Here is a 13,796-nt window from a genome sequence, read left to right as displayed (position 1 = left end):
GAGATACGAGATGGCTTCAGAGCAAAAATTCTCCCTCTACATACGAGGGAAAAAATCCAAGTTACGAGTTTCCAAATGCAACAGCTAGGTGGTTGAATCCGTCGTGTTTTACTACGTCTCTTTAGTGTTGTCATTTTAATTCGAGATACGAGTATCATCCGCGAACGCATCAATCTCGTATGTCGGGGGTCCACTGTATTTCGATTTCTCTTATCTATATATTAAGGTTGCAACAGTAGAGTCTAATATTTTTTTTTAACCCAAAAGGTTAAAACGAGCAACTGTTTATGCTCCAGAATTTATTTTTCTACATCGGACCCACCAATCTCAATGCACTTCTGTCAGCGTGCTTTGTTATACAAGGGTAATTCAAAAAGTGAAACCTCATATATATATATATATATATATATATATATATATATATATATATATATATAGGTATATATATGTATATATATATGTATATATATATATAGGTATATATATATGTATATATATATATATATATATATATAGGTATATATATATGTATATATATATATATATATATATATATATATATATATATATATAAGACAACAAGAAGGAATAACTTCATATTTGTATTTTTTCGGATATTACAATCGTTTCGATACCAACTAGACAATTTTAAATTTTATGTTATTTAAAAATTTTCGTAATGAGCATCTCATCAGATATGTTTGAAAAAAGCCCCCCAAAACAAAGTTTTAACGTATCTTCACACATTTTCATTCGTTATAACTACATCAGGCAGTGAGTACCTCGTGCTTTTAATAAGTCCATATATATGCATATATATATATATATATATATATATATATATATATATATATATATATATATATATATAAATATAGGAGAGGCGTGCAATAAGTAATGCCCCTGGCCCACTTCCCATAGCAGTAGGCAGTGAAACTTGACACACTTATTAGTCTTTCTCTACATAGGAACCACCCAGAGTTATGCATTTCTCCCATCGTTTGATGCGGCTGTTTTTGTAGAACACCCAAGGTTGGTCCTCCAACCACGACGTGACTTCAGAAATCAAGGCTGCATCATCTGGGAAACGCTTTCCTTTCAAAAACAACTTCGTGGCTGAGAAGAAGTGAAAGTCAGAGAGTGAAAGGTCAGGAGAGTAGGGAGGATTGGGCAGGATTTCATAACCACACGCCCGTGCTTCTGATCTGGCGACATGCGAGTTGTGGACCGGAGCGTTGTCCTGCAGGAGGAGGGTACCTTTGCTGATCTTGCCCCGCCTCTTGATTTTGATAGTTTCTCTTAATTTCCTCAAAAGTGAAGCATAATAGGCTCCTGTAATTGTGGTACCCTTTGCCAGGAAATCTGTCATCACTATTCCGTTCTGGTCCCAGAAGACTGTGAGCATGACCTTGCCAGCGGAGGGCTGCACCCTTGCCTTCTTTGGAGGTGGTGAGTCCAAGTGCTTCCACTGCATTGACTGGGCTTTGGTATCTGAATCATAGTGATTGACGCAGGTTTCATCCTGTGTAATCAGTCTTTTGAAAAACTTTGACTCATCTTCTTGGCACATCTCTAAATTCATCCTCGAGCACTCGACGCGTTCTCGCTTCTGGAATGGTGTGAGCAACCTGGGAATCTATCTAGCAGACACCTTATGCATATGCAAATGGTCATAAATGATAGTTTCCACAGACCCTGTACTAATCTTGACATCTTGGGCTATTTGGCGAATAGTAACGCGCCGATCTTCCAAAATGGCAGCCTCAACTTGACGGACAAATGCCTCATCATTGGCAGAAGGGGGCGACAAGGTCTGGGAGCTGTTTCCACAGACTTCCGGCCATGTTTGAATTCACAATGTCAGCGTTTTAAAGGTCATATGATGGGGCATTATCACTATAAGTACCTTTCATTTAATCAAAAGTCTCATATGGTGTGGATCCTTTTAAATACAAAAATCGGATCACTGCTCGACATTCAAAAGGCTCCATTTCACACCTGACTCAGTTCAAACACCTGTAAAAAAGAAACCACAATTAGTTCAGAAATGTGATTTGCTACATAACCTGTAGAGATGTAAATCATTGCACATGCAAAATTTCAGGTAGATCAGACAACTGGAAGTGGGTCAGTGGCATTCCTTATTGCACGCCCCTCGTGTCTATATATATATATATATATATATATTATATATATATATATATATATATATATATATATATATATATATATATATATATATATATACTAGTAGATGGATCCAGCGTTGCCGGTATCAATCGTAACGTAAATTCCTTACAAAGGAAGTATAACAACGGAAGGAAACTAGTATTATGTTTTTTTTTTCTAAATTGTTCAGTTCTTGCAAGTAAAAAAAATATTTTAGCTGAGACGAAACCAAAATTTACAGACGGTGAGTCTAGTATTCTAACCATTAGACCAGCTTGACACGAACTATAAAGAATGTTTTCAAACCTACTTATTCTTAACATAATATGAACAAAATCGCGCATGCACAATCGTGAAACAGTTGACAAACAGATAAAAATCCGATGACCGCTTAATAGAGATTTTTATTTTATTTTGACCCTTTAGTAACACTTTATTCCAAATAGAAACTGATTTAAAGTTTTTCCACATGTCTAAATACTCTATATATCAAATTTCAAGTCTGTAGATAAAAAATTCGTTGAGTATATAGGTTGAGAAATGTTCCCACACGCACACACATTTTTCACTTGTATAGAAATATATAGATGTAGAAATAACACTTTCGTTATATTCCTAGCTCCCCAGTTTGAATTTATCTTAACAATCTATTCTTTGAACATGTCAAAACTTTGGTTTTGGTTTTGTCGAAACAACTGATTGTTCAGATAAATGTAACCTTCGAACTTGCAATATAACGAAATTGTTATTTCTTCATATGCTCAACACACACACGGGCATGCGCGTATGCACGCACACGCGCGTATGCACGCAGACACACATGCGCACACACACACACACATATATATCAGGGTGTGAGTTCCGTTATAGAAGCGTTGATTTAATTTTAATGAAATAAAATGCGCATCAAGTGAGCTTGAAAGCCAAATTTCAACGCAATATTATGAAAATAAACAAACATCTTACTTGTTTCAAATTCAAACTCCATCCTCAGTATTTGGTTTTTCTTTATTCTTTTTCTTCTTTCTTGCCATGTTTAAAGTTGGAGCTTCAATATAAATTTCAAATAAGTAAAATATTTGTTTAATTTCATAATATTGCGTTGTCATTTGGCTTTCAAATTTGTTCATGAGTTACAAAATTAGACAAGTAGTTTCAATTCCTTTGTAAAACAACAAAGAGAATGGGAAACTTCCTGGTCGTCAGAAATGGTTTCAAAAACATGCAAATCGCGCATGTTGGAAACACGTGAGATTGTAGTTACGGTAACCAGACATACGTGTGATTTCTCAATATAGGAAAAAGTTCGAATTATGTTAGGGGGAATCAGATCAGTCAGATCAGAGGAGCAGAGAGGTTCAAACCGATTCTCGGTTAGAGTCAGGGCTCCCTCTGGAAGCGAGAGGGTTTAGAGATAACCATGTAACAACTTTGGATACCTGAAATACAAAATCATGTCCGACCGGTCGAAGAATAATAAATGATCATCATGTGTTTTTATAACTGCCGTCTTTCTGTGTTCATCATTACAACGAGAAAGGTAACGTGTTTATATTATATGTACAACTGTCATACGTAAATGTCAAACGCACTCCTGGTCTATCTATCAAGATATTAAAAAATCTCTTCTCATTGAATTACATGCTTGATGCTCTTGTAGTAACATGTCCACTGTCTATTATATATATATATATATATACAGAACTGTCTATCTCTCTTTATATATACACTGTTTATGTCTCCAATATGCTATCTCCACAACCATGGAATCCTAAGACAATATGAACACTCACAATGAGTATATATAATATGTAGCATCTCACAACATGATCACATACATGAACACACTAAACTCTTACAACATGACCAACAACAAATATATATGTCGTCATCTAAATAAGAACAACGAAATATACTAAAAACTTTGGTACCTTCAAAAATAACACCCACAACCTAACAATAATACACAGACATACGCATATATATATACATACATATGCATACACACGTGCAAACACACACAAGGCGGTCATTGGCATACACACATATAAATATACACGCACAAATACATATATACACATGCACACATACATATCTATAAACATACGCACATATATACATACACAATGCATAATGCACATACATACATATACATGCACACATGCATACATACACATATACATACATATACATATACACACTTATAAAATACATATATACATATATATACACATACATAGACGTACACATATGCAGATATATATACATACACTTACTAATCATACATATACATACATATATATGCATTTATACACATACACACATACATACACATATACACATACATATATATATGCATACATAAACATACATATATATATATGCATACATACACATACATATACACATGCATACATACACATACACACATATAGGCATATATACACCTAAACACATATATGCATATATACACATACATACAAACATATATATGCGTATATGCATACACACGCAAATATATATACACGCATACATATATACATACATATACACATAGATATACATACATATACATACACATGTACATATATAAACATACATACACATGTACATACATATATACATAGATACATATAATGATGCCAGATCAATTATTACATGCTTCCAGCATTTCAGGTCTACATGCGTTCCAACTTTTTCATCGCCACAGGACTATGTTTTTTATAGACAAATGCCTGATGGAGTATCTATACAAAGATTATGTTACAGAGTTTTAGCTTTGTACGACAGCTTAATCTCTCTATCTCTCTCTCGGTTCAAAATGTTGACATCCAGAAACAAGCAAGAGCAAGATAGCCAGCAACAAGTAAAACTGCAGACCAGCTTAATGCGAGTACTGGTCTTCCGCTTTATGGTTTTTTTAAATCAGAGATTTGCTTCTCCTAGCGGAGTTGCCATGACCACGGCTTACGGGATGCACACATATACGCATATACATACATATGCATATACATACGTACACATACATATATATGTAAAATACACATGAAGGAACATTCCAAAAGTCATAAATACTCAATGATCAGGACGACAATGATGGTGATAGGTACGATTAAATGAGTTTGACATGAAAAAAAAAATCCAACACAAACAATTTGTAGATCAGCCGCTTCTATATATATATATATATATATATATATATATATATATATATATATATATATATATATATATATATATATATATATGTGTGTGTGTGTTTGTGTGTGTGTGTGTGAATATATACATCCATATATATACATGCACGTATATACATATATATATATATATATATAAATAGAACACGTCAAGATATGTTAGAATTGAATTTATATTTTATTCAAAACAAGAAAGACGAAGTAAAGGTGAAAGGTTCCTTTTCCTTGTTCCATGGAGTTTCAAAGGTAGGCTCTTCTCCGCAGAAGAAAAAATATAAGCAAACATTACGTATAAATAAATATCTATTTCATGAGAATAAAAAGATGTATAGGAGAAATGAAAAAAAATACTCAACAAATAACAATAATTTCTGTTGCAAACATCCATCGAGTTTCAAAGGAGTGAAATATATATATATATATATATATATATATATATATATATATATATATATATATATATATATATATATATATATGTTTCGTGGTTAAATTCTGAAAAAAAACAACATATAGAGACATATATTCGATTTGAGAATGTATTGCTTGAAAAAGGAATATATAGAAGAGGTTATTATAATTTCCTTAATCTGTGCATTTTCAACAATGGGTCATATCATCAGAGGAAATGAAATGCAGTTAGCAAAATGTTCAGCTGCGAAGGTTTGACAGGTGGATACACAAGTAATCATTATATAAATAGTTAAAATCAACCACACTTTGGCGACCCCATACCCAGCCCCACATTTAAATCAATTCTCCCTTTTATAAAAATATCTAATTAGCCACAGTATATAAAGCACTGACTCAAAAATCAATTCCAACTCAACGAACAACAAAACACACTCATCCATAGATCGCCTCCAAACAGAAATATATGTATTTTAAATAAAATTTAAACAAACATAATTAAACCTGATCACACTACGACAACAAGCGTATTGGACTGACTTATCTCGACTAATCAAGTCACCTTTAAATACACACTCAAAATTAAAAGAACCCAACCTTAAACTCACTTAAATAAGTAACCCTCCAAACATTCCATATGGTCAAACCTTTTAAAGAATACTAAAATACAATTCCCCCCGCCGAAAAAATCCATTAAGAACCTGTATGCTCGCCCAACTTTAACGCCCCCTCTCTCTTTACCCTCTCTACTTCACCCCACTCTCCTCTTTCCCTCATCTAAAAGGCTTCCCTTACCCACTATAAACAAGAAAACGAACTATCTTTCTACAGAGACTCACACTTGAAGCAAGCCGTCCAACGCACCGTTCTGAATATCATCTCTAGGATTATTTTGCTATTTTTGCTATTTTGCTACCTGCACTATTGATTTCGAGGTTCATTGCATACTTAACTCAATGCTCAAATTCTATTACTCACGGGGATAATTACAATGGAATGGTATATCCACCCAATTTCGGATACACTTTGTCAACACCGAGAAAGCATTTGGACTACAGCAACCAACACACACTAAACGCAACAACGAATAAGGCTGCCCCGTATACTTTTTGAAAAATCAATAAGGAGCAATACACTTTCGCTATATGGTAATATCACTTTCTCCCATGGGCCTATTTTCTGCCCACCTGGATTTATAACACCGAACGACATTGGACTCCTTCCGATAATGGATTACCCACGTTGTATCAACTTCTCTTTTCGTATAATTTTCTCCATAGAATTATCCACAACCACTCAAAAAACTATTTTCAATAATTGTGTTGAAAAGCAAAATAGCCTCCATTCGCAGCTGAACATTTTGCTAACTGCATTTCATTTCATCTGATGATATGAGCCATTGTTAAAAATCCATGGATTAAGGAAATTAAAATAACCCCTTCTATATATTCCTTTTGTCAAACAATAAATTCTTAAATCGAATATATGTGTCTATATGTTGTTTTTTTTCAGAATTTTAAATTTAACCACGAAACTTATATATTGCTCTATTCTTAAATATTGAGCTTTTCCTTTTTGGCTAGGATCACCGTGAAAGTATTACTTCAAGTAATATCTATCAGGATTTTCATCTGAATTCTATCAGTGTCTTATCTCGCTTATATATATATATATATATATATATATATATATATATATATATATATATATATATATATATATATATATATAAGCGAGATAAGACACTGATAGAATTCAGATGATGTGGATGACTATATATATATGTATATATATATCATTTCAGCCCGGCGTTGCCCGGGTATTTGGATACGTATGTTGAGTAACAAAAAAAAAAGTGGAAGTAGAAAGGCAGGCTCGAACCCGTACCGTGAAGGAGAAAAGAACAGGGGAAAAAAACCTGACGTCTTTGCGGTTACGACCACCGCCAAACCTGAAGTGACTTATATTAACATTTAGGCTAGACAATCGAAAGGAGAGGATAGTTAAAAAAATATCGGCAAAAAGCCTCCCCCCCGCTGTAGAAAAGTGCCTAGTTGAAGGTGGAGATATTAATGTTTTTAGCCAATTTTCCTATATTTGTTGTATGAAAGTTTAAAACGATACTGATCTTGGTAAAATCCGTCGCCTTTGTCCAACGTTTTAGGCAGACATGCAAACATACATACATACATACATACATACATACATACATACATACGTTTATATATTGGTAACTAAAAATTTTCGACCCAAACCAATGAAAAAACTTGCCCTATCTTTGAATACCCTTTATGTAAAATTTCAAATGTTTAGACCAGAAATTGTCTAAGTAATTTGGTAGAGACCGCAGAGGTCAATTTTTTTTAAACTTTGACCTCTATTATGACCCCTTAAAATTTATTGTTTCAGGTCCAAATCAAGTTATTAAGTTTGATCCATATCCAATGAACGTATATAAAAAATTTCAAGTGTTTAGACCCAAAATTGTCGGAGGAGTTTGGTAGAGTTCTCAAAAGCCAAATCGTTGAACTTTGTCCCCTTAATAGCCAAATTTATGGCCCAAAACGGATCACAAAGATTTTCCCAAATCTCAATACCCTGTATATCAAATTTCGAGTCTGTATACTTAAAATTAACAAAGTTATTGTGTAAGGAAATACACACACACACATACACAAACACGTTCACTTATATATATATATATATATATATATATATATATATATATATATATATATATATAGTCATCCACATACAGTACTGTTTCGCAGCTCATCAGTGCGGCTAGACAGGCAACTGCCTCAAGCCAGGAGCGAAACCCGACCGCCCAAATGACAGTCATGGCTTCTCACCATTGTGCTCTACGGATGCTGCTGTGTGAGCTAATGAATTAACGATGTTTGAAATAAATATATATATATATATATATATATATATATATATATATATATATATATATATATATATATATATATAGAGAGAGAGAGAGAGAGAGAGAGAGAGAGAGAGAAAGAGAGAGGTGGGGGTGGTTGACACTGGGTGATATACGTTCTGTTCAATTCTCTTCTCAATTCTGCGGGTAACTGTGGTCCAAGTGTTTGTATTACTCGTCTACATTTTCGTGTGAAACGTCGTTTATTGTAAGCCAGCGTTACGTGAACACACTCACACCCATCCTCTGCTCTATGCCTCTGCTCCCAGGGTGGGGTGGGGTGGGAAACTCGTGGAGGCAGAATTAGGCCAGGTCCTTCTCAGTGCGTCGGCAGGGGTCGGTCATCCATCCATAACCTCCCATCCACCTCCCGCACCACTACACCGCTTGCTACCATTCCTTCACAACTTCTCCATTACCAGCCTTAACAATCGGACACCTAACATAGCTCCTCGAACGGTGATGCTACGCTTTATATAGTCGTGCACCTGTATGAAGGTGTGGACCAATAACGAGAGTGTTTGGCGGGGGCGCGGGTTAGGTGTGACGTCTATTGGAACGAATGTGTACAGGTGTTGATTGTCGGAGGGGTGGGGCACAGAATTGTGTCTGTTAATTGTAGATGAGGACATAAAAGGAATAAATAAAAAAAATAAACACCTCCGTTGTTTGTGAGGTTGTAAGAAACTGTATCCAAAGTAAAGCATATGAAAATATAAGAGGTTAGTATAGTTTGATTGAAGGATTGTGTGCACTTTATATATATATATATATATATATATATATATATATATATATATATATATATATATATATATATATATATATATAATTGGTGATTCCAATGCAGAGATGTAGCGAATATAACCGAATTGGAAGCCAAATAAGACATTCAGAAATTAAAATGATATCGTATGAATCTGAATTGCTGGCATTGGTTTACCCGATATATTTCAAGTCAGTACAGAACAGAGCACGTGAAGGTTGCCAACATGTGAAAGTGATGTTTGTGGAACAAACTAGATCTGATCTTGGAACATCCAGGCCATCAATTCATGTCGTTAAGCAATTGATCACCCTCACCTTGCCAAAGTTTAAGTGATATAGGCTTTTGTTTTCTTTCATTATTATTATTATTATTATCATTATTATTATTATTATTATTATTATTATTATTATTATTATTATTATTATCATCATCATCTTCATCTATATATGAATACGATAACGTGTGTGTTCTTTTGTGTGTCACGCTTACATTCGGGTCGTTTAATTGTTATCTTGTTCTATTTCTTGTCATGGATAATTTTACCAAGAATTCTTCATAAGTTTTGGTTTCGGTTTCGATTATGGCCGAAAGAAACTTTTTCATAAGTTTTTATTTCGGTTTCGATTCAAGTTAATGCACCCAAGTCATATGGATATATTTTTTTTATTTTGGAAATTGCAACTTTATAATATATAAAAATCGATCGAACATTAACTCTATAATAATATATACGAAATCTGCAAGAATTAAAATATCATATTTAAGCGCACTTTACGACCGGGCTTTACTGGCCGTGCGTGCTAGCTTAGATAGATATTTTTGCAGTTTTAACAAAAAAGCTACAATAATATCAAAGCGTCTCAATTTACACTGGACATCTACAGAATGCCAGCATCAATATATTACATATGAATGAGTCCTCTGTGGAATTTCCACAGGTCCCGCTAGTTATTATTATTATTATTATTATTATTATTATTATTATTATTATTATTATTATTATTATTATTATTCACAAGGAGCTTTCACACAGGCCATAAAAGATATTCCTTGCAAATAGCCTGTGGTGTTCTCTAGAAGGTGAGTGACAACAAGTCTCCCCAGTTTTCCAGTGCTCTGCAGCTCTTTTGATAACATTTGCAAATGAATTTGCATTATCTCTACAGCCGCCCATCATCAATCTCTCGCTACCAGCGGCCATTAGTCTCCACTGGAATTTGAGTGGCAATAACAATAACCCTCCCCAAGGGCACAGTTCTCTTCGCACTTGTCCAGCGGAAGTCTGGTCAGTGCTCTCTTCTTGGCATTTCCATCGTTCTTAACCCTTCTTGGCTATTTGGCATCATTCTTGTGTGTGTGGGGGGCGGTGGTTAGGTAATGGAACGGAATGGAGGAGGGGATAAGGGGAGGGATAAAGAACTTATAGATATGATTCTTCAATGTTCTCGGTTCCATGTAACGCTCTTCCATGATTTGTCTCTGCAGCAGCTCGCCTGGTCAGCGCATGTGGCTCATGTTTATTATTCCCCGCATTCAAGGGGTTTTCCTTAATATTTCAGCTGTTTTCATTATTGTTATTCGTTATATCTTTCCAGTCATTGCCCTGATTCCAATTTCTCCCATTCTTTTTTCAAAGTTTTTAGGGATTGTTTACAGTGCTCCTACTATTATAGGTATTATCTTAATTTTTTTTAATCATCCATATCCCTTTCAGTTCTCTGGCTAAGTCTTTGTATTTGTTCCGTTTCTTCTTTTCTTTGATATTCATTGAGAATAACTCGTGGTGTTCTGTGGCGTCTGAGTGACAATAAGTCTCCTCAGATTTCCAGTATTCTTCACCTCTTTCGATAAGCTTTGCAAAAGAATTTGCGTTACCGCAACAGCCGCTTACTATTGATTTCTCGTTGGCATTGACCATTTGAATTTGGGTGGCAATAAGCCTCACCAAGGTCGCAGCCTCTTTACACTTAACCAGCGGAGGTCTGGCTAGTGCTTTCTCTCCTCGGTCTTTCCATCCTCCTTGACCCTCCTCACTTATTTGGTGTGGTGCCAGTTTTTGGTCACACACACACACACACACACACACACACACACACACACACACACACACACACACACACACACAAGCACGCACGCACACACGCACACACAAAAAACCTTTACAATTATACCGTTTCAGTTTTCATGATTTCATGTGATGTTTTACCTCTGTAGCCGTTCAAGGGGTTTTCCTAATATTTCTGCAGTTTTCATTATTGCCATCAATCGTATATTCTCGGCCAACCCTCTGATTCAAATCTCTTTTATTCTCTTTTTCAAAGTTTTTTTTCGGTATTGTTCCTAGCGCTAGTGATGTTATCTTGACTCTTCAATTTTCAAACCCCCTTGAGCTCGCTGGTCAATTCCGTGTATTTGCTCCGCTTCTTCGTCTCTTGGATCTTAATTTTGTGGTCTGCTGGAACGACAAAATCTACAATCCGGCGGAAGTTTTCCTTTTTGTTAGCAATTATGATATTCAGTCAATTTTATAAGTTCGAAATCTCGCGACTATTGCTCAGAATTTTAAAAATAAAGGCTCGTTGGAAAGCTAATGACCATAACTGTGTAGTGGGTTATGTGATATTTGCCCTTAGGATCGCACATTATTGTTTCAAAAAGTGTGGGTTCACTTTTCTATATTAATTTAACGTAAAATGAACAACCACTGAATGGCCAAATTCTTTGGGGAGGGAGTCTGTTATTTTTTGGTAGGGTGTATATTGTAGCATGGTAGATCAACACAAAACCTACTTTAAAAAAACTTGTTTTCGATAGGTTTTTGGGCGTGCTGAAAACGAATATCGCAATTAAATTTTGTGCAAATAAGATTTTTTCCGGGCATTAAGCAAAAATATGTGCGTTTGCACATACAACAATGGTAACCATTTATAACATTGCTTAATACCCGGAAAAATACTCATTTGCGGAAAATTTAAATGCGATATTCATTTTTAGTATGATATGAAATAACACCTATAAACACACGGGCAACGCTGGGTAATCCCGCTAGTTTGTATATATATATATATATATATATATGTGTGTGTGTGTGTATGAATATGTATATGTATATATATGTATATATATGTATATATATATTTGTATATATATGTATATATATGTATATATATGTATATATGTATGTATATATGTATATATATATAATATATATATATATATATATATATATATGTATATATATATATATATATTATAATCCGGAATAATGTCTTAATGCAATGATAACATATATATGCAATGACGTCATTGTAAACAAGGACGCCATCAGAATGACTTCATTGTGTATATGACATCATAAACGTTAGAGCAGATGACGTCATGTATACGTAACGTATGATGTCATGTATGGGAGGGCAAAAATCCACGTATTAAGCGGGCAACGCCGGGCAGCCTAGCATATATAGATATGTATGTATGTGTGTGTGTTTGTGTGTGTTTATGTGTGTGTGTGTGTGTTAAAAAAGAGAGGCGTAAAGAGCGAATTATATAGAGGAAACAGGCTCCAGTCCTGTTACTGACGTAATCTTTTTACCATCGCGGAAAATAACTTTCGTGTGTCTAGTGTCTGGCGGAAATTTTCATGAGCAAAGTTTCTTTCCATGGACCGCCTGTCTATGGATCACATAACTATTTTTCTTCCAGCCTGTACAACATCGTCGTTTTCAAGTCCAATGTGAGCAAATAACCTGCCCCAATGAGTTATCGAGCTTTGTTTATTTCATACGCCATTATCAATCCTCTCGTAATATTCATCGTCATTTAACTCAATAATTCATAGATCTCATTAAACTAGTGGCTTTTTGACCTCGATAAATGTTAGTATCCCAGTAAGTGAGAAAGCAAACTAGATAAGTTTGAAAATGATATTAGGAAAAGGCAAGAATCGAACCCAGTAGAAAAGTGTTAAAAGATAATAGAGATTGAAATCCTAGGAATGCAGAACGATTCGCATTATTCACGCAAATAACTAAATATTATTTATGTCACAGATAGAGCGATGTCCATTTTTATTCTTAGAAATAACTGGATATTAAAAATGTCAGTTAAAGAATGGACAATAACAATGCTATGTAACAAATAGGTTAAATAATACAATTTACGGATTTCTTTTGTTTATGAGAAGTGTTAGATACATGTGCAAAGGGCACGGGTAAATTGAAACGTGATAAAGTCACGTTGGGTGACCACACTTCTGACGTCATAAAGAATGGAGATTCTCAATCTATTGAGACTGGGTTCGAAGTTAGAGACAATAAGA

This window comes from Euprymna scolopes, chromosome 36 (genome assembly GCF_053919585.1).
Source record: "Euprymna scolopes isolate OS-2025 chromosome 36, ASM5391958v1, whole genome shotgun sequence".
Lineage (NCBI taxonomy): Eukaryota > Metazoa > Mollusca > Cephalopoda > Sepiida > Sepiolidae > Euprymna > Euprymna scolopes.
Note: the sequence above shows the minus strand (reverse complement) of the source record.